Genomic DNA, 26,037 nt, shown 5'->3' on the forward strand with positions numbered 1-26,037 from the left:
ATGCTCCCCCTTTCCCTGAATCTATGGGCCTGCTCCTTGGGACCTGGTCCCCCTTGTACTGCTCTCACTGGGCCCTTGTCCCCTAGTCTGCTCCCCCTGGCACTTTCCTCCATGACTCTGCTCCCCCTGGCTCTGATTCCCTGGACACTGCTCCTCTGGGACCTGCTCCCCCTTGCCCTAGTCCCCTGAGCCTTGCATCTACTTGTCCTTCTTCCCCTGGCCCTGCTCCCCATGGGCCCTGCTCTTCCTGGCCCTAATCCCCTGGCCCTGCTCTCCCTGGCCCTGCTCATTTGGGCCATGCTCCTCCTGGGCCCTATTCCCCTGTTCTCTACTACCCTCTGGGCCCTTATCCGCCTGGGCCCTGCTCCCCCTGGTCTAGCTCCCCATGGGCCCTGTTCCCCGGGCCCTACTCCCCCTGTTAACTGCTCCCCCTGTCCCTGCTCCCTCTTACCCTGTTTCCTCTGAGCCTGCTCCCCATAGTACTGCTCTTCCTAACCCATTATCCCTCTGGCAAAGCTCCCCCTGGCACTCTTCTCCCTGGCTCTGCTCCCTCTGGCTCTGCTCCCCTGGGCCCTGCTCTTCTAGGAGCTGCTCACCTGGGCAATGCTCCCCAGGGCCCTGTTTCCCATATGTCCTGCTCCACCTGGCCATGCTCCCCTGGGCCCTGTACCTCACGTGTCCTGCTCCCCCTTTTCCTGCTTCTGTGAGCCATGCTCCCTCTGGTCCTGCTCCCCCTGGGCCCTGCTCCCCTAGGCCCTGCTCCACCCTGGGCTACAATTTCCCTGGGCCCTGCTCACCCTTGACCTTACTCCTCCTAGTACAGCTTCCCTGTGCCCTGATTCCTGTGGACCTGCTCCCCCTGGCCCTGCTCCCTTGCCCCTGCTTCTGTGGGCCCTGCTCCCCCTGGATCTTCTCCTCCTGGTATTGCTGTCCCTGAGCCCTTCTCCCCTTGGCCCTTTTAACCCTATCCCCAATCCCCCTTGCCCTGCTCCCCATGGGCCCTGCTCCCTTGGCCCTACTCCCTGTTGGCTCTGCTCCCCCTAGCACTGCTCATCTGGGCCCTGCTCCCCTTGATCCTCCAAATCTTCGTCCTGCTCCAGCTTGTCCTGCTCCCCCCGGGGCCCTGCTCCACTGGCCCTGCTCCCCTGGGCCCTACTCCCTCAATTCTTGCTCCCCTGGGCCCTGCTACCCTTGGGTCTGCTCCTCCTGGGCCCTGGTCCCCCTAGACCTCGCTCTCCCTGAGTCCTGGTCCCCTCTGGCCATGCTCCCCCTTGCCGAGTTCCCTCTAAGCCTGCTCTCCTGGGCCATGCTCCCCTGCGCACTGTACCCTCTGGTCCTGATTTCTTGGTCCCTGATCCCCCTGTCACTGCTCCCCATGGGTCCTGATCCTCCTGGCCCTGATCCTATGGTCCTGCTCTCCTTGGGCCCTGCTCCACCTGGTCCTGCTCTCCATGGTCCTGCTCCTTATGGCACTAATCCCTTGTCCCTGTCCCCCTGGTCCTGCTCCCCCTGGTCCTGCTCCCCATGGGCCCTGCTTCCCTAGTCCTGCTCCACCTGGCCCTACTCCCTGTGGGCTTTGCTCCCCCTAGCCCTGATCTCCTGGGCCCTGATCCCCCTGATCTTCCTCTCTCTGGGCCCTGCTCCCCCCGGTCCATCTCTCCCTGGACCCTGTTCCACCTGGACTGGTCCCCTGACCAACTCCCCTTGTTTTCTAACCCTGGGCCCTGTTCTCCCTGGTTCTGCTCCCCCTGGGCCCTGATTTCCCTGGGCCCCACTCCCAATGGGCCCTGCTCCACCAGGGTCCTGCTCCACCTGGTCTTGCTTCCCTGGACCTGCTTCCCCTAGACTTCTTCCCCTAGCACAGCTCCTCTGGCCCTGCTTCCATGGTCCCTCTCCTCCAGGCCCTGCTCCCTCTCATCGTGCTCCCCCCTGGTCAAGCTCCAACAGGACTTCCTCCCCCTGGTTCTGCTCTCCCTGGGCTCCACTCCCACTGGGCCCATTACCCCTAAGCCCTACTCCCCCTGGTCCTGCTTCCCTTTGCCTTGCTCTCCTTAGCCTTGCTCCCCCTAGCACTGTTACCCCTGGCCCTGTATTGCTGGGCCCTACTACCAATGGGCCCTCCTTTCCCTGAGCCCAACTCCCCATGGACTTGCTCCCCATGGACCCTGATCCCCCATACCCTTCTTCCCCTGTCCCTCTTTCTCCTGGGCCCTGCTCCGCCTGGCCCTTCATCCTCTTGCCCTGCTTCCCCTGGGCCAGCTCTCCCGGGCACTGCACCCCCTGGTTCCGCTCTCCTTGGGCCCTTCTCCACCTAGCCCTGCTCCCCCTAGCGCTTTTCTCCCTGGCTCAGCTCCCACTGGCTCTGCACCCCTGGGCCTTGCTCCTCTAGGACCTGCTCCCCCGGCCCTGCATCCCCTTGCCCTGCTTCCCCTGTGTTCTGCTACCCCTGGCCCTGCTCCCCTGGGCCATGCTCCCTCTGATCCTGCTCCCTCTGGGCTCTGCTCCTCCTTTCCATGCTTCCACGGGCCTTGCTTCAATCTGGGATATGCTCCCCCTGGGCTCTGCTCCCCCTGGGCCCTGCTCCCCCTAGGCCCTGTTTCCCCTGGTCTGATCACCTGAGTTCTGCTTTTCTGGACCCTGCTCCCCTAACCCCTGCTCCCCTGGGCCATGCTCCCAATGGCCATGGTCCCCCTGGAACCACTCACACTGGCCTTGCTCCCCTGGGCCCTACTCCTTCCAGTCCTGCTCCCCTGGGCCCTCTCCCCATGCTTCTGCCCCTCCTGGGCCCTGCTTCCATAGACCCCACTCCCCCTGGGACCTACTCCCCCCCGCCTTGCTCCCCTGGGCCTTACTCCCTCTGGTCCTGCGTCCCTTGGGCCCTGCTCCTCCTGGTGCTATTCCCCTTGGACCTGCTGCTCCCTGGGCTCAGCTCTCCCTGGACCCTGCTCCCCATTGGCTCTGTCCCCCTGGTCCTGCTGCCCCAGGCCCTGCTCACTGTGGCCCTGATCCCTCTAACCCTGCTCCCCCTGGACGTGTTCCCCCTGGCCCTGCTCCCCTGGGCCCGGTTCCCATGGGCCCTGCTCCCTCTGGATCTGCTTTCCAGGCACTGCTCCCCTCTGGGACCTACACCCCAGGGACCTGCTTTCCCTTGTCCTGCTCCCCTGGGCGCTTTTTCCCCTGTGTCTTGCTTCCCCTGGCCCTGCTCCCCTGGGCCCTGCTCCCCTAGGCCATGCTCCCTCTGGTCCTGTTTTCCTGGGCACTGCTCCCCTGGGCCTTAATCCCCTGGTCCTGCTCTCCTTGGGCCCTATTACACCTGGTCCTGCTCCCCACTGTCCTGCTTTCCTGCGCCCTGCTCCACCGGCCCTGCTCCCATGGGCCATGCTCCTCCTGGCCTTGCTACCCTGAGCCCTGCTCCTCCCTGGGCTAAGCTCTCACTGGGCCCTGCTCCCCCTTGGCTCTTCTCCCCCTGGTTTTGCTTCCCCGGTCTCCGCTCCCTCTGGACCTGATCCCCCTGCCCAGTTCTCCCCAGGGCTGTGCTCCCTCTGGTCCGGCTTTCCTGGGAACTCTCCCCGTGGCATTGCTCCCTGTAGGCTCTGTTCCCCTGGCCCTAATCCCCTGGTCCTGCAATCCTTGGGCCCTGCTCCACCTTTTCCTGCTACCCATGGCCCTGCTCCCCATGGGACCAGCTTCCCTGGGCCCTGCTCCCTCGGGTCCTGCTTTCCTGTCCAGTGCTTCCCATAACTCTGCTCCTCTGGGACCTGCTCCCCCTGGCCCTGCTGCCCTGGGCCCTGCAAGCACTGTGTCCTGCTCACCCTGGCTCTGCTCCTATGGACTCTGCTCGCCTGGGCCATGCTCCCCCTGGTCCTGCTTCACCAGACCCTCACTCCCTCTGGGACTGTTCCCCTAGGCCCTACTCCCTCTAGCCCTGCTACCCTGGGCCCTGCTCCTCCTTGTGCTCCACTCCCTCTGGGCCCTGCACACCCTGGGTCCTGCTCCCCCTGGTCCTGATTCATAGCACCCTGCTCCTTCTGGCCCTTTCCCCTGGCCCTGTTCCCCCTGGCCCTGCTCCCCTGGGCCCTGTTCCTCCCTGGGGCCTGCTCCCTCTGATCCTGCTTCCCTGGGCGCTGCTCCCCCTGGCATTGCTCCCATGGGCCCTGCTCTCCATGGCCCCTGCTCCCTCTGGTTCTGCTTTCCTAGGCACTGCTCCCCGTAGGTCTTCTCCCCTTGGCCCTGCTCCCCTGGGACCTTCTCTCCCTGGCCCTGCTCCCTGGGGCCTGTTACTCCTGTGTCTGGCTCCCCCTGGCCCTGCTACCCTGGGTCCTGCTCCCCTGGGCCATGCTACTCCCTGGCCAGCTCATCTAGGCCATGCTCCATCTGGTCCTGCTCCCCCTAGTCCCTGATACTCCTGGCTCTGCTCCCCTTGACACTGCTTCCCCCTAGGCTCTGCCCCATCTTTGACCCTGTTCCTTCTGGTCCTGCTTCACTGGACCCTGCTCCATTTGGCAATGCTCCCTGTGGCTCTGTTCCCCCTAGTCCTGCTCCCCTTGGCCCTGCTCACCTAGGCCCTGCTCCCTCTGGTCCTGCTTTCCTGGGCCTTGCTCCCTCAGGCCCTTCTCCCTTGGGCCCTGCTCTCCTGGGCCTGCTTCTCCTGGACATGCTCTACTGGGCGCAGCTCCTACTGAGCCCTGCTCTTCTGAGTCCTGCTCCCCATGGTCCCTTCTATCCATGGGCCCTGCTCCCCAAGGCCCTTAACCCCTTACTCTGCTTCTCCAGGGCCCTGTTCCCCCTGGCCCTGCTCCCCCTTTCCCTGCTTCGCCTCGGCCTGCTTCCCCAGGACCTCCTCCTCTTGGTAATGCTCTCCCTGGGCCCTTCTGCTCTGACCCTGCTCCCTCTGGCCCTTGTATCCCTGGCTCTACTCCATCTGGTTCTGCTCCCCTGAACCCTGCTCCTCTGCAACCTTCTCGCCATGGCCCTGCTACCCTGGGCCCTGCTCCCCCTGAGTATTTCTCCCCCTGGCCCTGCACCCCTGTGCCCCAAAACCCTGTGTCCTGCTTCCCCTGGCCCTACTCCACATGGGCCCTAATATTCCTGGCCCTAATCCGCTGGCCCTGCTCACACTAGCCCTGCTCTCCAGGGCCCTGCTTCCCTATGCCCTACTCCCCATAGAGCCTACTTCCCTTGGGCCTTGCTCCCCTGGTCTTGCTACTCATGGGCCCGGTTCACGGGGCTCTGTTCACCCTGGCCCTGGTCGCCCTGGCCCTGGTCCCTGGGCCTTAATGCCCTGTGCCGTGCTCCCAACCACCACCACCCCCCCGCGGCCTTACACCACTGGGCCATGTTCCCTCTTATCCTGCTCCCCCCTGGGCCCTGCGCCTCTGTGCCCTGCTCCCCTCTGTGCTGCACTCCCTCTCGGTGCTGCTCCCCCTTGATCCTGTTCCCCTTGACTCTGCTCCCCTGGGCCTTGATTCCTCTCTTCTTTCTTTCCTGGGCCCTGCTCCCCCTGGCCCTGCTCCCTGTGGGCCCTGCTCTTCATGGCCCTAATCCTCTGTCCATTCTCCCCTGGGCCTTACTCCCCTAGGCCCTTGTCTACTGATCCCTGCTTCCCCTGGGCCTCTTATGCTGGGCCCTGCTCCCCATCGGTTCTTCTTTTCTCGCCCTGATCCCCCTAGGCCCTTATTCCCCTGGGCCCTGTTCCCGCTGGTCTTGCTCCCCATGGGCCCTGCTCCAGTGGGCCCTTCTCCCCATGTTTCCTGTTTCTCCTTTCCCTGATTCCCCTGTCCCTGCTCCCCCTTTCCCTGAATCTATGGGCCTGCTCCTTGGGACCTGCTACACCTGGTACTGCTCTCACTTGTCCCCAGTTCTGCTCCCCCTGGCACTTTCCTCCATGACTCTGCTCCCCCTTGCTCTCATTCCCTGGACACTGCTCCTCTGGGACCTGCTCCCCCTTGCCCTACTCCCCTGGGCCCTGCATCCACTTGTCCTTCTTCCCCTGGCCCTGCTCCCCATGGGGCCTGCTCTTCCTGGCCATAATCCCCTCGTCCTGCTCCCCCTGGCCCTGCTCATTTGGGCCATGCTCCTCCTAGGCCCTGCTCCCCTGTTCTCTACTACCCCCTGGGCCCTTATCCGCCTGGGCCCTGCTCCCCCTGGTCTTGCTCCCCATGGGCCCTGTTCCCCGGGCCCTTCTCCCCCTGTAAACTGCTCACCCGTGGCCCTGCTCCCTCTTACCTGTTTCCTGTGAGCCTGCTCCCCATGGTACTGCTCTTCCTAAGCCGTTATCCCCATGGCACTGCTCCCCCTGGCACTCTTCTCCCTGGCTCTGCTCCCCCTGGTACTGCTCCTCCTGGCAATCTTCTGCCTGGCTCTGCTCCCCCTTGCTGTGCTCCCCTGGGCCCTACTCTTCTGGGACATGCTCCCCTGGGCCATGCTCCCCTGGGCCCTATTTCCCATATGTCCTGATCTATCTGGCCATGCTCCCCTGGCCCTGCATCCCATTTGTCCTGCTCCCCCTGGCACTGCTCCCCTGGGCCCTGTACCCCATGTGTCCTGCTCCCCTTTGCCCTGCTTCCATGAGCCATGATTCCTCTGGTCCTGCTCCCCCTGGGACCTGCTCCCCTAGGCCCTGTTCCACCCTAGCCTCTAATTTCCCAAGCCCTGCTTTCCATTGACCTTACTCCTCCTAGTCCTGCTTCCCTGCGCCTGATCCCTGTGGACATGCTCCCCCTGGCCCTGCTCCCCTGGTCCCTGCTTCCCTGGGCCCTGTTCCCCCTGGATCTTCTCCCCTTGGTATTGCTGTCCCTGAGCCCTTCTCCCCTTGGCCCTTTTCCCCCTATCCCCTATCCCCCTGGGCCTGCTATCCATGGGACCTGCTACCCTGGACCTACTCCCTTTTGGCTCTGTTCCCCTTAGCCCTGTTCATCTGGGCCCTGCTCCCCTTGATCCTCCAAATCTTCGTCCTGCTCCACCTTGTCCTGCTCCCCCCGGGGCCATGCTCCACTGGCCCTGCTCCCCTGGGCCCTACTCCATCTAATCTTGCTCCCCTGGGCCCTGCTACCCTTGGTTCTGCTCCTCCTAGGCCCTGGTCCCCCTAGACATCGCTCTCCCTGAGTCATAGTCCCTCTGGCCCTGCTCCCCCTGGCCGTGTTCCCTCTAACCCTGCTCCCCTGCTCCCTGCTCCCCTGCACCCTGCTCCCTCTGGTTCTGATTTCTAGGTCCCTGATCCCCCTGTCACTTCTCCCTATGAGTCCTGATCCTCCTGGCCCTGATCCATGGTCCTGTTCTCCTTAGGGCCTGCTCTACCTGGTCCTGCTCCCCATGGCCCTGCTCCTTCTGGCCCTAATCCCTTGGCCCTGCTCCCCCTGGCCTGCTCCCCAGGTCCCTGCTCTCCTGGTCTCTGTTTCCCCTGGTCCTGCACCCCTGGGCCCCGCTCCCCCTGGGGCCTCCTCCCCCTGGGCCCTGCTCCCCATGGGCTTGCTTTTCATGGGTGGTGCTACCCCGGGTCCTGCTACCCATATTCCCTGCTTCTCATGGGCCCTGCTCCTCATGGCCCTGCTCTCTTGGGCCGTGCTCCAACCTGGGCTCTGCTCCCCCATGTGCTCCGCTCCCCCTGAAACCTGCTCCGCCTTGGCCCTGCTCTCCATGGTCCTGGTTTTCCAAGCCCCGCTCCCTCTGGCCCTGTTCCCCATGGCCCTCTTCCCCCTGACCCTGCTCCCTTTGATGCTGTTCCCCTGGACCTTGCTTCTCCTGGCCCTGTTTCCCTGGGCCCTGCTCCCCACGGCCCTGCTCCCTGGGCCCTGCTCCCCCTGGTCCTGCTCCCCATGGGCCCTGCTTCCCAGGTAATGCTCCACCTGGCCCTATTCACTGTGGGCTCTGCTCCCCCAGCTGTGATCTCCTGGGCCCTGATCCCCCTGATCCTCCTCTCTCTGGGCCTGCTCCCCCCCATCCATCTCTCTGGACCCTGTTCAACCTGACCTGCTCCCCTGGGACCAACTTCCCCCAGTCCTCTACTCCTGGGCCCTGCTCTCCCTGGTTCTGCTCCGCCTTGGCCCTGATTTCCCTGGACTCCAATCCCCCTGGCCCTGCTCCACCTGGATCCTGCTCCACATGGTCTTGCTTCCCTGGGCCTGCTTCCTGTAGACTTCTTCCCCTAGCACAGTTCCCCTGGCCCTGATTCCCTGGACCCTCTCCTCCAGGCCCTGCTCCCTCTTATTTTGCTCCCCCCTGGTCAAGCTCCCACAGGATTTCCTCCCCCTGGTTCTGCTCCCCCTGAGCTCCCCTCCCACTAGGCCCAGCTCCCCCTGAGCCCTGCTCCCCATGGTCCTGCTTCCCTTTGCCTTGCTCTCCTTGGCCTTGCTCCCCCTGGCACTGTTCCACCTGGCTTTGTATTCCTAGGAACTACTCCTGCTGGGCCCTTTTTTCCCTGAGCCCAACTCCCCTTCTATTGCTCCCCATGGGCCCTGCCCCCCGATGCCCTTCTTCCCATGTCCCTCTTTCTCCTCGCCCTGTTCCCCCTGGCCCTTCATCCCCTTGCCCTACTTCCCCTGGGCCAGCTCCACCGGGCACTGCACCCCCTGGTTCCGCTCTCCTTGGGCCCTTCTCCACCTAGCCCTGCTCCCCCTAGCCCTTTTCTCCCTGGCTCAGCTCCCACTGGCTCTGCTCCCCTGGGACCCGCTCCAGTAGGACCTGCTCCCCCTGGCCCTACATCCCGTTGCCCTGTTTCCCCTGTGTCCTGATACCCCTGGCCCTGCTCCGCTGGGCCACGCTCCCTCTGATCCTGCTCCCTCTGGGCTCTGCTCCTCCTTGCCATGCTTCCACGGGCCCTGCTTCACCCTGGGCTCTTTTCCCCCTGGGCTCTTCTCCCCCTGGTCCTGCTTCACCAGACCCCACTCCCTCTGGCCCTGCTCCCCTAGGCGCTACTTCCCCTAGCCCTGCTCCCCTGGGCCCTGCTCCCCTCTGGCCGTGCTCCCCTGGGACCTGTGCACCAAGGGTCCTGCTCCCCCTTGCCCTGCTTCCGTGAGCCATGCTCCCTCTGGTCCTGTTCCCCCTGGACCTTGCTCACCTAGGACCTGCTTCACCCTGGGCTACAATTTCCCTGGGCCCTGCTCACCCTTGACCTTACTCCTCCTAGTCCTGCTCCCCTGGTCCCTGCTTCCCTGGGCCCTGCTCCCCCTGGAACTTCTCCCCATTGTATTGCTGTCCCTGAGCCCTTGTCCCCTTGGCCCTTTTCCCCCTATCCCCAATCCCCCTGGCCCTGCTGCCCATGGACCCTGCTCCCTTGGCCCTACTCCCTGTTGGCTCTGCTCCCCCTAGCCCTGCTCATCTGGGCCCTGCTCCCCTTGATCCTCCAAATCTTCATCCTGCTCCACCTTGTCCTGCTCCCCCCAGGGCCCTGCTCCACTGGCCCTGTTCCCCTGGGCCCTACTCCCTCAAGTCTTGCTCCCCTGGGCCCTGCTACCCTTGGTTCTGCTCCTCCTGGTCCCTGGTCCCCCTAGAGCTCGCTCTCCTTGAGTCCTGGTCCCTTCTTGCCCTGCTCCCCCTGGCCGTGTTCCCTCTAAGCCTGCTTCCCCGCGCCCTGCTCCCTCTGTTCCTGATTTCTTGGTCCCTGATCCCCCTGTCACTGCTCGCCATGGGTCCTGATCCTCCTGGCCCTGATCCCATGGTCATGCTCTCCTTGGGCCTGCTCCACCTGGTCCTGCTCTCCATGGCCGTGCTCCTTCTGGCCCTAATCCCTTGGCCCTGTTCCCCCTGGCCCTGCTCCCCAGGTCCCTGCTCTCCTGGTTCCTGCTTCCCCTGGTCCTGCATCCCTGAGCCCTACTGCCCCTGGGGCATCCTCCCCTTTGGCCCTGCTCCCCATGGGCTTGCTTTTCATGGGTGATGCTACCCCGGGTCCTGCTATCCCTGATCCCTGCTTCTCATGTGCCATGCTCCTCATGGCCTTGCTCCATTGGGCCCTGTTCCAACCTGGGCTCTGCTCCCCCATGGGCTCCGCTCCCCCTGAGTCTTAATCACCCTTGGCCCTGCTCTCCATGGTCCTGGTTTTCCAGGCTCCACTTGCTCGGGCTGAGCTCCCCATGGCCCTTTTCCCCTGACCCTGCTCCCTCTGATCCTGTTCCCCTGGGCCTTGCTCCTCCTGGCCCTGCTTCCATGGGCCCTGCTTCACCCTGGGCTCTGCTCCCCCTGGGATTTGCTTCACCCTGGGCCCTGCTCCCCCTTGGCCCTGTTCCCCCTGATCCTGATCCCCTGAGTCTTGCTTCCCTGGACCCTGATCCCCCAACCCTTGCTCCCCTGGGCCATACTCCCAATGGCCATGGTCCCCCTGGCCCATTCACCCTGGCCTTGCTCCCCTGGGCCCTCTCCCCCTGGTTATGCTCCTCCTGGGCCCTCCTTCCATAGACCCGACACCCCTGGGACCTACTTCCCCGCGCCTTGCTCCCCTGGGCCTTACTCCTTCTGGTCCTGCGTCCCTTGTGCCCTGCTCCTCCTGGTGCTATTCTCCTGGGCCCTGCTCCTCCCTGGGCTCAGCTCTCCGTGGACCCTGCTCCCCATTGGCTCTGTCCCCCTGGTACTGCTTCCCCAGGCCCTGCTCACTGTGGCCCTGCTCCCTCTGATCCTGCTCTCCCTGGTCATGTTCCCCTGGCCCTGTTCCCTTGGGCCTGATTCCATAGGCCCTGCTCTCTCTGGTCCTGCTTTCCTGGCACTGCTCCCCCCTGGGACCTGCTCCACTGGGATCTGCTTTCCCTGGCCCTGCTCCCCTGGGCCCTTTTTCCACTGTCTCTTGCTTCCCCTGGCCCTGCTCCCCTGGGCCCTGCTCCCCTAGGCCATGCTCCCTCTGGTCCTGAATTCCTGGGCACTGCTCCCCATGGCCCTAATCCCCTGGTCCTGCTCTCCTTGGGCCCTAACACCTGGTCCTGCTCCCCATGGTCCTGCTTTCCTGCGCACTGCTCCCCCGGCCCTGCTCCCCTGGGCCATGCTCCTCCTGGCCTTGGTCCCCTCTGCTTGCTCCCCATGGACTTGCTCCCCATGGGCCTTGCTCCCCCATGCCCTTATTCCCATGTCCCTCTTTCTCCTTTGCCCTGCTCCCCCTTGCCCTTCATCCCCTTGCCCTGCTTCCCCTGGGCCAGCTCCCCCGGGCACTGCACCCCCTGGTTCCGCTCTCCTTGGGCCCTTCTCCACCTAGCCCTGCTCCCCCTAGCGCTTTTCTCCCTGGCTCAGCTCCCACTGGCTCTGATTCCCTGGGCCCTGCTCCACTAGGACCTGCTCTCCCTGGCCCTGCATCCCCTTACCCTGCTTCCCCTGGCCCTCCTCCTCTGGGTCATGCTCCCTCTGATCCTGCTCCCTCTGGGCTCTGCTCCTCCTTTCCATGCTTCCATGGACCCTGCTTCACCCTGGGCTCTGTTCCCCCTGGGCTCTACTCCCCCTGGGCCCTGCTCCCCCTTGGCCCTGTTCCCCTCTATTCCTGATCCCCTGAGTGCTGCTTCCCTGGACCCTGATCCCCCAACCCCTGCTGCCCTGGGCTATGCTCCCAATGGCCATGGTCCCCCTGGCCCCACTCACCCTGGACTTGCTCCCCTGGGCCCTACTCCTTCCAGTCCTGCTCCCCAGGGCCATCTCCCCCTGGTTTTGCTCCTCCTGAGCCCTGCTTCCATAGACCCCACTCCCCCTGGGCACTACTCCCCCCCCACCTTGCTCCCCTGGGCCTTACTCCCTCTGGTCCTGCGTCCCTTGGGCCCTGCTCCTCCTGGTGCTATTCCTCCCTGGCCTCAGGTCTCCCTGGACCCTGCTCCCCATTGGCTCTGTCCCCCTGGTCCTGCTGCCCCAGGCACTGCTCACTGTGGCTCTTCTCCCTCTGACCCTGCTCCCCCTGGCCGTGTTCCCCATGGCCCTGCTCCCCTGGGCCCGTTTCCCATGGGCCCTGCTCCCTCTGGTCCTGCTTTCCTGGCACTGCTCCCCCCTGGGACCTGCTCCCCTGGGACCTGCTTTCCCTGGCCCTGCTCCCCTGGGCCCTTTTTCCCCTGTGTCTTGCTTCCCCTGGTCCTGCACCCCTGGGCCCTGCTCCCCTAGGCCATGCTCCCTCTGGTCCTGCTTTCCTGGGCACTGCTCCCCATGCCCCTAATTCCCTGGTCCTGCTCTCCTTGGGGCCTACTACACCTGGTCCTGACCCCATGGTCCTGCTTTCCTGCACACTGCTCCCCGGGGCCTGGTCTCTGGGCCATGCTCCTCCTGGCCTTGCTCCCCTGAGCCCTGCTCCTCCCTGGCAAAGCTCTCGCTGGACCCTGCTCCCCCTTGGCTCTGCTCCCCCTGGTTTTGCTTCCGCGGTCCCCGCTGCCTATGGCCCTGCTCCCCCTGGCCATTTTCTCCCTAGGGCTGTGCTCCTTCTGGACCTGCTTTCCTGGGAACTTCTCCCCATGGCATTGCTCCACACAGGCTCTGTTCCCCTGGCCCTAATCCCCTGGTCCTGCTATCCTTGGGCCCTGCTTCACCTTTTCCTGCTACCCATGGCCCTGCTCCCCATGGGCCCAGCGTCCCTAGGTCTGCTCCCTCTGGTCCTGCTTTCCTCGCCAGTGCTCCCCATAACTCTGCTCCTCTGGGACCTGCTTCCCCTGGCCCTGCTCCCCTGGGCCCTGCAACCCCTGTGTCCTACTCCCTCTGGCCCTGCACCTATGGGCTCTGCTCCCTTGGGCCATGCTCCCTCTGGTCCTGCTTCCCGGGGATCCTGCTCCCCCTGGTCCTGCTTCACCAGACCCCTCTCCCTCTGGCACTGCTCCCCTAGGCCCTACTCCCTCTAGCCCTGCTCCCCTGGGCCCTGCTCCCCTCTGGCCCTGCTCACCTGGGCCCTGCTCCTCCTTGTGCTCCACTCCCCCTGGGCCCTGCACACACTGGGCCGATCTCCCTCTGGTCCTGATTCATTGCACCCTGCTCCCTCTGGCCCTGTTCCCCTGACCCTGTTCCCCCGGACCTTCTCCTGTGGACCCTGTTCCTCCCTGGGGCCTGCTCCCGCTGGTCCTGCTTCCCTGGGCGCTGCTCCCCCTGGAATTGCTCCCATGGGCCCTGCTCTCCCTGGCTCCTATTCCCTCTGGTTCTGCTTTCCTAGGCACTGCTCCCCCTAGCTCTGCTCCCCTGGGCCATGCTCCCCTGGGACCTTCTCTCCCTGACCCTGCTCCTTGGGCCTGTTACTCCTGTGTCTGCCTCCTCCTTGCCCTGCTACCCTGGGCCCTGCTCCCCAGAGTCATGCTATACCCTGGCCCAGCTCCCCTAGGCCATGCTCCCTCTGGTCCTGCTCACCCAAGGCCCTGATATTCTTGGCTCTGCTCCCCTTGGCCCTGCTTCGGCCTAGGCTGGGCCACATCTGTGCCCTGCTCTCCTTTGACCCTGCTCCTTCTGCTCCTGCTTCACTGGACCCTGCTCCATTTGGCCCTGCTCCCTCTGGCTGTGTTCCCCCTAGCCCTGCTCCCCTGGGCCCTGCTCACCTAGGCCCTGCTCCCTCTGGTCCTGCTTTCCTGGGCCTTGCTCCCTCAGGCCCTTCTCCCTTGGGCCCTGCTCTCCTGGGCCTGCTTCTCCTGGACATTCTCTACTGGGCACAGCTCCTGCTGTGCCCTTCTCTTCTGAGTCCTGCTCCCCCTGGTCCCTTCTCTCCCTGGGCCCTGCTCTCCTAGGCCCTTAAAGCCTTACTCTGCTTCTCCAGGGCCCTGTTCCCCCTGGCCCTGCTCCCCCTTTCCCTGCTTCTCCTGGGCCTGCTTCCCCAGGCCCGGCTCTCCTTGGTAATGCTCTCCCTAGGCCCTTCTCCTCTGGCCCTGATTCCCCTGGCCCTTGTATCCTTGGCTCTACTCCCTCTGGTTCTGCTCCCCTGTACTCTGCTCCTCTGCGAACTGCTCGCTCTGTCCCTGCTACCCTGGGTTCTGCTCCCCTTGAGTATTTCTCCCCCTGGCCCTGCAGCCCTTTGCCCAGCAACCCCTGTGTCCTGCTTCCCCTGGCTCTGCTCCCCATGGGCCCTGCTCTTCCTGGCCGTTATCTCCTGGCCCTGCTCTTCTGGGCCCTGCTTCCCCTGGCCCTGCTCCCCTGGGCCATGCTCGTCCCGGGCCCTGCTTCCCTGTGCCCTACTCCCCATAGACGCTTCTTCCCTTGGGCCGTGCTCCCCTAGTTTTGCTACTCATGGGCCCTACTCACCATGCCCTGTTCCCCCTGGCCCTGGTCCCCCTGGCCCTGGTCCCTGGGCCTTAATGCCCTGTGCCGTGCTCCCCACCGCCCCCCCACCCCCCGCGGCCTTACACCTCTGGGCCATGTTCCCTCTTATCCTGCTCCCCCCTGGGCCCAGCGCCTCTTGGCCCTGCTCCCCTCTGTGCTCCACTCCCTCTCAGTGCTGCTCACCCTTGATCCTGTTCCCCTTGGCTCTGCTCCCCTGGGCCTTGATTCCTCTCTTCTTTCTTTCCTGGGCCCTGCTCCCCCTGGCCCAGCTCCCTGTGGGCCCTGCTCTTCCTGGCCCAAATCCTCTGGCCATTCTCCCCTGGGCCTTGCTCTCCTGGGCCCTTGTCTACTGATCCCTTCTTCCCCTGGGCCTGTTCTGCTGGGCCCTGCTCCACATCGGTTCTGCTCTTTTGCGCCCTGATCCCTGTAGGCCCTTATCGCCCTGGACCTTGTTCCCCCTGGTCTGGCTCCCCCTGGGCCCTGTTCCCGTGGGCCCTTCTCCCCATGTTTCCTGTTTCTCCTTTCCCTGATACCCCTGTCCCTGCTCCCCCTTTCCCTGAATCTATGGGCCTGCTCCTTGGGACCTGCTCCCCATGGTACTGCTCTCACTTGGACCTTGTCCTCTGGTCTGCTCCCCCTGGCACTTTCCTCCATGACTCTGCTCCCCCTGGCTCTGATTCCCTGTACCCTGATCCTCTGGGACCTGCTCCCCCTTGCCCTACTCCCCTGGGCCCTGCATCCACTTGTCCTTCTTCCCCTAGCCCTGCTCCCCATGGGCCCTGCTCTTCCTGCCCTAATACCCTGGCACTGTTCCCCCTGGCCCTGCTCATATGGGCCATGCTCCTCCTGGGCTCTGCTCCCCTGTTCTCTACTACCCCCTGGGCCCTTTTTCGCCTGGGCCCTACTCGCCCTGGTCTAGCTCCCCATGGGCCCTGTTCCCCGGGCCCTTCTCCCCCTCTGAACTGCTCCCGATGTCCCTGCTCCCTCTTACACTGTTTCCTCTGAGCCTGCTCCCCATAGTACTGCTCTTCCTAAGCGGTTGTCCCCCTGGCACTGCTCCCCTGGCACTCTTCTGCCTTGCTCTGCTCACCCTGGCACTGCTCCCCCTGGCACTCTTCTCCCTGGCTCTGCTCCCTCTGGCTCTGCTCCCCTGGGCCCTGCTCTTCTAGGACCTGCTCCCCTGGGCCACACTCCCCTGGGCCCTGTTTCCCATATGTCCTGCTCCACTTGGCCATGCTCCCCTGGGCCCTGTACCCCACGTGTCCTGCTCCCCCTTGCCCTGCTTCCGTGAGCCATGCTTCTTCTGGTCCTGCTCCCCCTGTGCCCTACTCCCCTAGGTCCTGCTCCACCCTGGGCTATAATTTCCCTGGGCCCTGTCCCCCTTGACCTTACTCCTCCTAGTCCTGCTTCCCTGTGCCCTGATTCCTGTGGACCTGCTACCCCTGGCCCTGCTCCCCTGGCCCTGCTTCCGTGGTCCCTGCTCCCCCTGGATCTTCTCCCCATTGTATTGCTGTCCCTGAGCCCTTCTCCCCTTGGCCCTTTTCCCCCTATCCCCAATCGCCCTTGCCCTGCTCCCCATGGGCCCTTCTCCTTTGGCCCTACTCCCTGTTGGCTCTGCTCCCCCCTAGCCCTGCTCATCTGGGCCCTGCTCCCCTTGATCCTCCTATCCCTTGGTGCTGATCCACCTTGTCCTGCTCCCCCCAGGGCCCTACTCCACTGGCCCTGTTCCCCTGGGCCCTACTCCCTCAATTCTTGCTCCCCTGGGCCCTGCTACCCTTGGGTCTGCTCCTCCTGGGCCCTGGTCCCCCTAGACCTTGCTCTCCTTTAGTCCTGATCCCTTCTGGCCCTGGTCCCCCTGGCCGTGTTCCCTCTAATCCTGCTCCCCTGGAACCTGCTCCCCTGCGACCTGCTCCCTCTGGTCCTGATTTCTTGGTCCCTGATCCCCCTGTCACTGCTCTCCTTTAGTCCTGATCCCTTCTGTCCCTGCTCCCCCTGGCCGTGTTCCCTCTAAGCCTGCTCCCCTGGAACCTGCTCCCCTGCGACCTGCTCCCTCTGGTCCTGATTTCTTGGTCCCTGATCCCCCTGTCACTGCTCCCCATGGGTCCTGATCCTCCTGGCCCTGATCCCATGGTCCTGCTCTCCTTGGGCCCTGTTCCACCTACTCCTACTCCCCATGGTCCTGCTCCTTATGGCCCTAATACCTTGGCCCTGTCCCCCTGCCCTGCTCCCCCCCCTTCCTGCTCCCCATGGGCCCTGCTTCCCTAGCCCTGCTCCACCTGGCCCTACTACCTGTGGGCTTTGATTCCCCTAGCCCTGATCTCCTGGGCCCTGATCCCCCTGATCTTCCTCTCTCTGGGCTCTGCTCCCCCCGTCCATCTCTCCCTGGACCCTGTTCCACCTGGCCTGCTCCCCTGGGACTAAATCATCCCAGTTCTCTACCTCTGGGCCCTGCTCTTCATGGTTATGCTCCCCTGGGCCCTGATTTCTCTGGGCCCCACTCCCCTTGGACCCTGTTTCACCTGGGTCCTGCTCCACCTGGTCTTGCTTCCCTGGGCCTGCTTCCCCTAAACTTCCCCTAGCATAGCTCCCCCGGCCCTGATTCCCTGGACCCTCTCCTCCAGGCCGTGCTCCCTCTCATAGTGCTCCTCCCTGGTCAAGATCCCACAGGACTTCCTCCCCCTGGTTCTGCTCTCCCTGGGTACACATTCCACTGGGACCACCTCCCCCTCAGCCCAGCTCCCCCTGGTCCTGCTTCCCTTTGCCTTGCTCTCCTTGGCCTTGCTTCCCCTGGTACTGTTCCCCCTGGCCCTGTATTCCTGGGCCCTACTCCCGCTGGGCCCTTCTTTCCCTGAGCCCTGCTCCCCCTGGCCCTGCTCCCCTGGGCCCTGCAAGCCATGTGTCCTGCTCACCCTGGCCCTGTTCCTATGGGCTCTGCTCCCCTGGGCCATGCTCCCTCTGGTCCTGCTTCCCTGGGACCCTGCTCCCCCTGGTCCTGCTTCACCTGACCCCACTTCCTCTGGCACTGCTCCCCTAGGCCCTACTCCCTCTACCCCTGCTTCCCTGGTCCCCGCTCCCTCTGGCCTTGTTCCCCCTGGCCATGTTCTCCCCAGGGCTGCGCTCCCTCTGGTCCTGCTTTCCTGGGAAATCCTCCCAATGCATTGCTCCCCATAGGCTCTGTTCCCCTGGCACTAATCCCCTTGTCCTGCTATCCTTGGGCCCTGCTTCACATTTTCCTGCTACCCATGGCCCTGCTCCCAATGGGCCCAGTGTCCCTGGGCCCTGCTCCATCTGGTCCTGCTTTCTGGCCAATGCTCCCCATAACTCTGCTCCTCTGTGACCTGCTCCCCCTGGCCCTGCTCTGCTGGGCTCTGCAACCTCTGTGTCCTGCTCCCCCTGGCCCTCCTCCTATGGGCTCTGCTCCCCTGGGCCATGCTCCCTCTGGTCCTGCTTCCCCGGGATCCTGCTCCCCCTGGTCCTGCTTCACCAGACCCCACTCCCTCTGGCACTGCTCCCCTAGGCCCTATTCCCTCTAGCCCTGCTCCCCTGGGCCCTGCTCCCCTCTGGCCCTGCTCACCTGGGCCCTGCTCCTCTTTGTGCTCCACTCCCCCTGGGCCATGCACACCCTGGGTCGTGCTCCCCCTGGTACTGCTTCATAGCACCCTGCTCCCTCTGGCCCTGTTCCCCCTGGCCCTGCTCCCCTGGGCCCTGTTCCTCCCTGGGGCCTGCTCCCTCTTGTCCTGCTTCCCTGGGTGCTGCTCCCCCTGGCATTGCTCCCATGGGCCCTGTTCTCCCTGGCCCCTGCTCCCTCTGGTTCTACTTTCCTAGGCACTGCTCCCCCTAGCTCTGCTGCCCTGGGCCCTGCTCCCCTGGGACCTTCTCTCCCTTGCCCTGCTCCCTGGGGACTGCTACTCCTGTGTCTGGCGCCCTGTGGCCCTGCTTCCCTGGGCCCTTCTCCCCAGGGCCATGCTATACCCTGGCCCAGTTCCCCTAGGCCATGCTCCCTGTGGTCCTGCTCCCCTTAGGCCCTGATACTCCTGGATCTGCTCCCCTTGGCCCTGCTTCCTCCTAGGCTCTGCCCCATCTGTGCCATGTTCTCCTTTGACCCTACTCCTTCTGGTCCTGCTTCACTGGACCCTGCTCCATTTGGCAATGCTCCCTCTAGCTGTGTTCCCCCTAGCTCTGCTCCCATGGGCCCTGCTCACCTAGGCCCTGCTCCCTCTGGTCCTGCTTTCCTGGGCCTTGCTCCCTCAGGCCCTTCTCCAGTGGGCCCTGCTCTCCTGGACCTGCTTCTCCTGGACAGGCTCTACGGGGCCCTGCTCCTGATGATCCCTGCTCTTCTGAGTCCTGCTCCCCCTGGTCCCTTCTCTCCGTGGGCCCTGCTCCCCTAGGACCTAACCCCTTACTCTGCTTCTCCAGGGCCCTGTTCCCCCTGGCCCTGCTCCCCCTTTACCTGCTTTTACTGGGCCTGCTTCCCCAGGCCCGGCTCTCCTTGGTAATGCTCTCCCTGGGCCCTTCTCCTCTGGCCCTGCTCCTCCTGGCCCTTGTATCCCTATCTATACTCCCTCTGGTTCTACTTCCCTGGACCCTGATCCTCTGCGACCTGCTCGCCCTGTTCCTGCTACCCTGGGCCCTGCTCCCCCTGAGTATTTCTCTCCCTGGCCCTGCACCCCTGTGCCCAGCAACCCCTCTGTCCTGCTTACATTGGCTCTGCTCCCCATGGGCCCCGCTCTTCCTGGCCCTAATCGCCTGGCCCTGGTCGCCCTGTCACTGCTCTCCTGGGCCCTGCTTCCCCTGGCCCTGCTCCCCTGGGCCATGCTCCTCCAGGGCACTGCTTCCCTGTGCCCTACTCCCCAAAGACCATTCTTGGGCCCTGCTCCCCTGGTCTTGCTCCTCATGGGCCCTACTCACCATGCCCTGTTCCCCCTGGCCCTGGTCCCCCTGGCCCTGGTCCCTGGGCCTTAATCCCCTGTGCCGTGCTCCCCACCACCACCCCCGGCCCTACACCTCTGGGCCATGTTCCCTCTTATCCTGCTCCCCCCTGGGCCCTGTGCCTCTGGGCCCTGCTCCCCTCTGTGCTCCACTCCCTCTTGGTGCTACTCACCCTTGATCCTGTTCCCCCTGGCTCTGCTCCCATTGGCCATGATTCCTCTCTTCTTTCTTTCCTGGGCCCTGCTCCCCCTGGCCCTGCTCCCTGTGGGCCCTGCTCTTCATGGCCCTAAACCTCTGGCCATTCTCCCCTGGGCCTTGCTCCCCTGGGCCCTTGTCTACTGATCCCTGCTTCCCCTGGGCCTGTTCTGCTGGGCCCTGCTCCCCATTAGTTCTGCTCTTTGTGCCCTGATCCCCCTAGGCCCTTATCCCCCTTGGCCCTCTTCCCGCTGGTCTTGCTCCCCATGGGCACTGCTCCAGTGGGCCCTTCTCCCCATGTTTCCTGATTCTCCTTTTCCTGATACCCCTGTCCCTGCTCCCCCTTTCCCTGAATCTATGGGCCTGCTCCTTGGGACCTGGTCCCCCTGGTACTGCTCTCAATGGGCCCTTGTCCCCTGGTCTGCCCCCCCTGGCCCTTTCCTCCATGACTCTGCTCCCCCTGGCTCTGATTCCCTGGACACTGCTCCTCTGGGACCTGCTCCCCCTTGCCCTACTCCCCTCGGCCATGCATCCACTTGTGCTTCTTTCCCTGGACCTTCTCCCCATAGGCCATGCTCTTCCTGGCCCTAATCTCCTGGACCTGCTCCCCTGGCCCTGCTCATTTGGGCCGTGCTCCTCCTGGGCCCTGCTCTCCTGTTCTCTACTACCCCATGGCCCCTTCTCTGACTGTGCCCTGCTCCCCTGGTCTTGGTCCCCATGGGCCCTGTTCCCCGGGCCCTTCTCCCCCTGTTATCTGCTCCCCCTGGCCCTGCGCCCTCTTACCCTGATTCCTCTGAGCCTGCTCCCCATGGTACATCTCTTCCTGGGGCATTATTCCCCTGGCACTGCTCCCCCTGGCACTCTTCTCCCTGGCTCTGATCCCCTGGCTCTGCTCCCCCGGGCCCTGCTCTTTGGGGACCTGCTCCCCTGGTTCATGCTCCCCTGGGCCCTGTTTCCCATATGTCCTCCTCCACCTGGCCATGCTCCCCTGGCTCTGCACCACATGTGTCCTGCTCCCCTGGCCCTGCTCCCTTGGGCCCTGTAGCACAAGTGTCCTGCTCCCCTAGGCTCTGTTCCACCCTGAGATCCAATTTCCCTGGGCCCTGCTCCCCCTTGACCTTACTCTTCCTAGTACTGCTTCCCTGTGCCCTGCACCCTGTGGACCTGCTACCCCTGGCCCTGCTCCCCTGGGACTTTCTTCGCCAGGCCCTGCTTCCCCTGGATCTTTTCCCAATTGTACTGCTGTCCCTGAGCCCTTCTCCCCTTGGCCCTTTTTCCCCTACCCCCAATCCCCCTGGTCCTGCTCCCCTTGGGCCCTGCTCCCCTGGCCTTACTCCCTGTTGGCTCGGCTCCTCCTAGCCCTGCTCATCTAGGCTCTGCTCCCCTTGATCCTCCTATCTCTTGGTCCTGCTCCACCTTGTCCTGCTCCCCCCAGCCCTGCTCCACTGGCCCTGCTCCTCTGGGCCTTACTCCCTCAAGTCTTGCTCCTCGGGGCTCTGCTACCCTTGGTTCTGCTCCTTCTGGGCCCTGGTCGCCCTAGACCTCAAACTCCCTGAGTCCTGGTCCCCTCTGGCCCTGCTCACCCTGGCTGTGTTTCCTCTAAGCCTGCTCACCTGGGGCCTGCTCCCCTGCGCCCTGCTCCCTCTGGTCCTGATTTCTTGGTCCCTGATCCCCCTATCACTGCTCCCCATGGGTCCTGCTCCTCCTGGCCCTGATCTCATGTCCTGCTCTCCTTGGGCCCTGCTCCACCTGGTCCTGCTCCCCATGGCCCTGCTCCTTCTGGCCCTAATCCCTTGGCCTTGCTCTCCCTGGCCCTGCTCCCAAGGTCCCTGCTGTCCTGGTCCCTGCTTCCTTTGGGCCTGCACCCCTGGGCCCTGCTCCCCCTGGGGCCTCCTCCCCGTGGGCCCTGCTCCCCATGGGCTTGCTCCACATGGGTGGTGCTACCCCAGGTCCTGCTACCCCTGATCCCAGGTTCTCATGTGCCCTGCTCCTCATGGCCCTGGTCTCTTGGGCCCTGCTCCAACATGGGCTCCGCTCCCCCATGGGCTCTGCTCACCCTGAGTCCGGCTCCCCCTTGGCCCTGCTCTCCATGGTCCTGTTTTCCAGGCTCCGCTCGCTCTGGACCTGCTCCCTATGGCCCTCTTCACCCTGACCCTGATCCCTCTGATCCTGTTCCCCTGGGCCTTGCTCCTCCTGGCCCTGCTTTCCTGTGTCCTCCTTCCCCCTGCCCTGCTCCCTGGGCCCTGCTCCCCATGGTCTTGCTCCCCATGGGCCCTGCTTCCCTAGTCATGCTCCACCTGGCCCTACTCCTTGTGGGCTCTGCTCCCCCTAGCCCTGATCTGCTGGGCCCTGCTACCCCTGATCCTCCTCTCTCTGGGCCCTGCTCCCTCCGGTCCTGCTCTCCCTGGATCCTGTTCCACCTGGCCTTGCTCCCCTGGGCCCAACTCCCCCCAATCCTCTACCTCTGGGCCCTGCTCTCCATGGTTCTGCTCCCCTGGGCCCTGATTTCCCTGGGCCCCACCCCCTCGGGCCCTGCTCCACCTGGGTCCTTCTCCACCTGGTGTTGCTTCCCTGGGAGTGCTTCCTCTTGACCTAATCCCCTGGCACAGCTCCCCTGGCCCTGACTCCCTGGTCCCTCTACACCAGGCCCTGCTCCCTCTCATCATGCTCATCATGCCCCAGGCCCTGCTCCCCTTGGTACTGCTCTGCCTTGGCCGATCTCCTCTGACCCTGCTCCACCTGGCCCTTGTATCCTTGGCTCTACTCCCTCTGGTTCTGCTCCCCTGGACCCTGCTCCTCTGCGACCTGGGCCCTGCTCCCCCTGAGTATTTCTCCCCCTGGCCCTGCACCCCTGTGCCCAGAAACCCCTGTGTCCTGCTTTGCCTGGCCCTGCTCCTCATGGGCCCTGCTCTTCCTGGCCCTAATCAACTGGCCTTGCTCACCCTGTCCCTGCTCTCCTGGGCACTGCTTCCCCTGGCCCTGCTCCCCTGGGCCATGCTCCTCCCGGGCCCTGCTTCTCTGTGCCCTACATTCCATGGTCCCTTCTTCCCTTGGGCCCTGCTCCCCTGGTCTTGCTCCTCATGGGCCCTGCTCATGGGGCCCTGTTCCCCCTGGCCCTGGTCGCCCTGGCCCAGGTCCCTGGGCCTTAATCCCCTGTGCCAGGTTCCCCACCGCCACCCCCCCATGGCCCTACACCTCTGGGCCATGTTCCCTCTTATCCTGCTCCCCCCTTGGCCCTGCGCCTATGGAACCTGCTCCCCTCAGTGCTCCACTCCCGCTTGGTGCTGCTACCCCTTGATCCTGTTCCCCTTGGCTCTGCTCCCCTGGGCCATGATTCCTCTGGTCTTTCTTTCCTGGGCCCTGCTCCCCCTGGCCCTGCTCCCTGTGGGCCCTGCTCTTCCTGGCCCTAATCCTCTGGCCATTCTCCCCTGGGCCTTGCTCCCCTGGGCCCTGGTCTACTGATCCCTGCTTCCCCTGGGTCTGTTCTTCTGGGCCCTGCTCCCCATCAGTTCTGCTTTTCTGCGCCCTGATCCTCCTAGGCCCTTATTCCCCTGGGCCCTGTTCCCACTGGTCTTGCTCCCCATGGGATCTGCTCCCGTGAGCCCTTCTCCCCATGTTTCCTGTTTCTCCTTTCCCTGATACCCCTGTCCCTGCTCCCCCTTTCCCTGAATCTATGGGCCTGCTCCTTGGGACCTGCTACACCTGGTACTGCTCTCACTGGGCCCTTGTCCCCTGGTCTGCAACTCTGGCCCTTTCCAACATGACTCTGCTCCCCCTGGCTCTGATTCCCTGGACACTGCTCCTCTGGGACCTGCTCCCCCTTGCCCTACTCCCCTGGGCCCTGCATCCACTTGTCCTTCTTCCCCTTGTCCAGCTCCCCATGGGCCCTGCTCTTCCTGGCCATAATCCCCTGGACCTGCTCCCCCTGGCCCTGCTCATTTGGGCCATGCTCCTCCTGGGCCTTGCTCCCCTGTTCTCTACTACCCCCTTGGCCCTTCTCCGCCTGGGCCCTGCTCCCCCTGGTCTAGCTCCCCATGGGCCCTGTTCCCTGGGCCCTTCTCCCCCTGTTAACTGCTCATCCGTGGCCCTGCTCCCTCTTACCCGGTTTACTCTGACCTGATCCCCATGGTACTGCTTTTCCTAAGCCATTATCCCCCTGGCACTGCTCCCCCTGGCACTCTTCTCCCTGGCTCTGCTCCCCCTGTCACTGCTCCCCCAGGCACTCTTCTCCCTGGCTCTGCTCCCCCTGGCTCTGCTCCCCTGGGCCCTGCTCTTCTGGGACCTGCTCCCCTGCGCCATGATCACCTGGGCCATGTTTCCCATATGTCCTGCTCGACCTGGCCATGCTACCCTGGGCCCTGTACCCCAAGTGTCCTGCTCCCCATTGCCCTGCTTCCGCGAGCCATGCTCCCTCTGGTCCTGCTCCACCTCGGCCCTGCTCCCCTAGGCCCTGCTACACCCTGGGCTACAATTTCCCTGGGCCCTGTCCCCCTTGACCTTACTCCTCCTAGTCCTGCTTCCCTGTGCCCTGATCCCTGTGGACATGCTCCCCCTGGCCCTGCTCCCTGGGACCTGCTTCCCTGGGCCCTGCTCCCCCTGGATCTTCTCCCCTGGTATTGCTATCCCTGAGCCCTTCTCCCCTTGGCCCTTTTCCCCCTATCCCCAATCCCCCTGGTCCTGCACCCCCGGGCCCTGCTCCCCCTGGGGCCTCCTCCCAGTGTGCCCTGCTCCCCATGGGCTTGCTCTTCATGGGTGGTGCTACCCCGGGTCCTGCTACCCCTGATCCCTGCTTCTTATGTGCCCTGCTCCTCAAGGCCCTGGTCTCTTGGGCCCTGCTCCAACATGGGCTCCGTTCCCCCATGGGCTCTGCTCCCCCTGAGACCTGCTCCCCCTTGGCCCTACTCTCCATGGTCCTGGTTTTCCAGGCCCCGCTCCCTCTGGCCCTGCTCCCCATGGCCCTCTTCCCCCTGACCCTGCTCCCTCTGATCCTCTTCCCCTGGGCCTTGCTCCTCCTGGCCCTGCTTCCCTGGGCCCTGCTTCCCCAGGCCCTGCTCCCTGGGCCCTGTTCCCCCTGGTCCTGCTCCCCATGGGCCCTGCTTCCCTAGTCCTGCTCCACCTGGCCCTATTCCCTATGGGCTTTGCTCCCCCTAGCCCTGATATCCTGGGCCCTGAATCCTCTGATCCTCCTTTCTCTGGGCCCTGCTCCCCCCCCCGTCCATCTCTCCCTGGACCCTGTTCCACCTGGCCTGCTCCCCTGGGACCAAATCATCTCAGTTCTCTACCCCTGGGCCCTGCTCATCATGGTTCTGCTCCCCTGGGCCCTGATTTCCCTGGGACCCACTTCCCCTGGGCCCTGCTCCACCTGGGTCCTGCTCCACCTGGTCTTGCTTCCCTGGGCCTGTTTCCCCTAGACTTCTTCCCCTAGCACAGTTCCCCTGGCCCTGATTCCCTGGACCCTCTCCTCCAGGCCCTGCTCCTTGTTATCATGCTGCCCACTGGTCAAGCTCCCACAGGACTTCCTCCCCCTGGTTCTGCTCTCCCTGGGCGCCCCTCCCACTGGGCTCAGCTCCCTCTAAGCCCTGCTCCCCCTGGTCCTGCTTCCCTTTGCCTTGCTCTCCTTGGCCTTGCTTCCCCTGGTACTGTTCCCCCTGGCCCTGTATTCCTGGGCCCTACTCCCGCTGGGCCCTTCTTTCCCTGAGCCCTGCTCCCCCTGGCCCTGCTCCCCTGGGCCCTGCAAGCCATGTGTCCTGCTCACCCTGGCCCTGTTCCTATGGGCTCTGCTCCCCTGGGCCATGCTCCCTCTGGTCCTGCTTCCCTGGGACCCTGCTCCCCCTGGTCCTGCTTCACCAGACCCCACTTCCTCTGGCACTGCTCCCCTAGGCCCTACTCCCTCTACCCCTGCTTCCCTGGTCCCCGCTCCCTCTGGCCTTGTTCCCCCTGGCCATGTTCTCCCCAGGGCTGCGCTCCCTCTGGTCCTGCTTTCCTGGGAAATCCTCCCAATGCATTGCTCCCCATAGGCTCTGTTCCCCTGGCACTAATCCCCTTGTCCTGCTATCCTTGGGCCCTGCTTCACATTTTCCTGCTACCCATGGCCCTGCTCCCAATGGGCCCAGTGTCCCTGGGCCCTGCTCCCTCTGGTCCTGCTTTCTGGCCAATGCTCCCCATAACTCTGCTCCTCTGTGACCTGCTCCCGCTGGCCCTGCTCTGCTGGGCTCTGCAACCTCTGTGTCCTGCTCCCCCTGGCCCTCCTCATATGGGCTCTGCTCCCCTGGGCCATGCTCCCTCTGGTCCTGCTTCCCCGGGATCCTGCTCCCCCTGGTCCTGCTTCACCAGACCCCTCTCCCTCTGGCACTGCTCCCCTAGGCCCTATTCCCTCTGGCCCTGCTCACCTGGGCCCTGCTCCTCTTTGTGCTCCACTCCCCCTGGGCCATGCACACCCTGGGTCGTGCTCCCCCTGGTACTGCTTCATAGCACCCTGCTCCCTCTGGCCCTGTTCCCCCTGGCCCTGCTCCCCTGGGCCCTGTTCCTCCCTGGGGCCTGCTCCCTCTGGTCCTGCTTCCCTGGGTGCTGCTCCCCCTGGCATTGCTCCCATGGGCCCTGCTCTCCCTGGCCCCTGCTCCCTCTGGTTCTACTTTCCTAGGCACTGCTCCCCCTAGCTCTGCTGCCCTGGGCCCTGCTCCCCTGGGACCTTCTCTCCCTTGCCCTGCTCCCTGGGGACTGCTACTCCTGTGTCTG

This window comes from Urocitellus parryii, chromosome 11, assembly GCF_045843805.1.
Source record: "Urocitellus parryii isolate mUroPar1 chromosome 11, mUroPar1.hap1, whole genome shotgun sequence".
NCBI classification, from domain to species: Eukaryota; Metazoa; Chordata; class Mammalia; order Rodentia; family Sciuridae; genus Urocitellus; species Urocitellus parryii.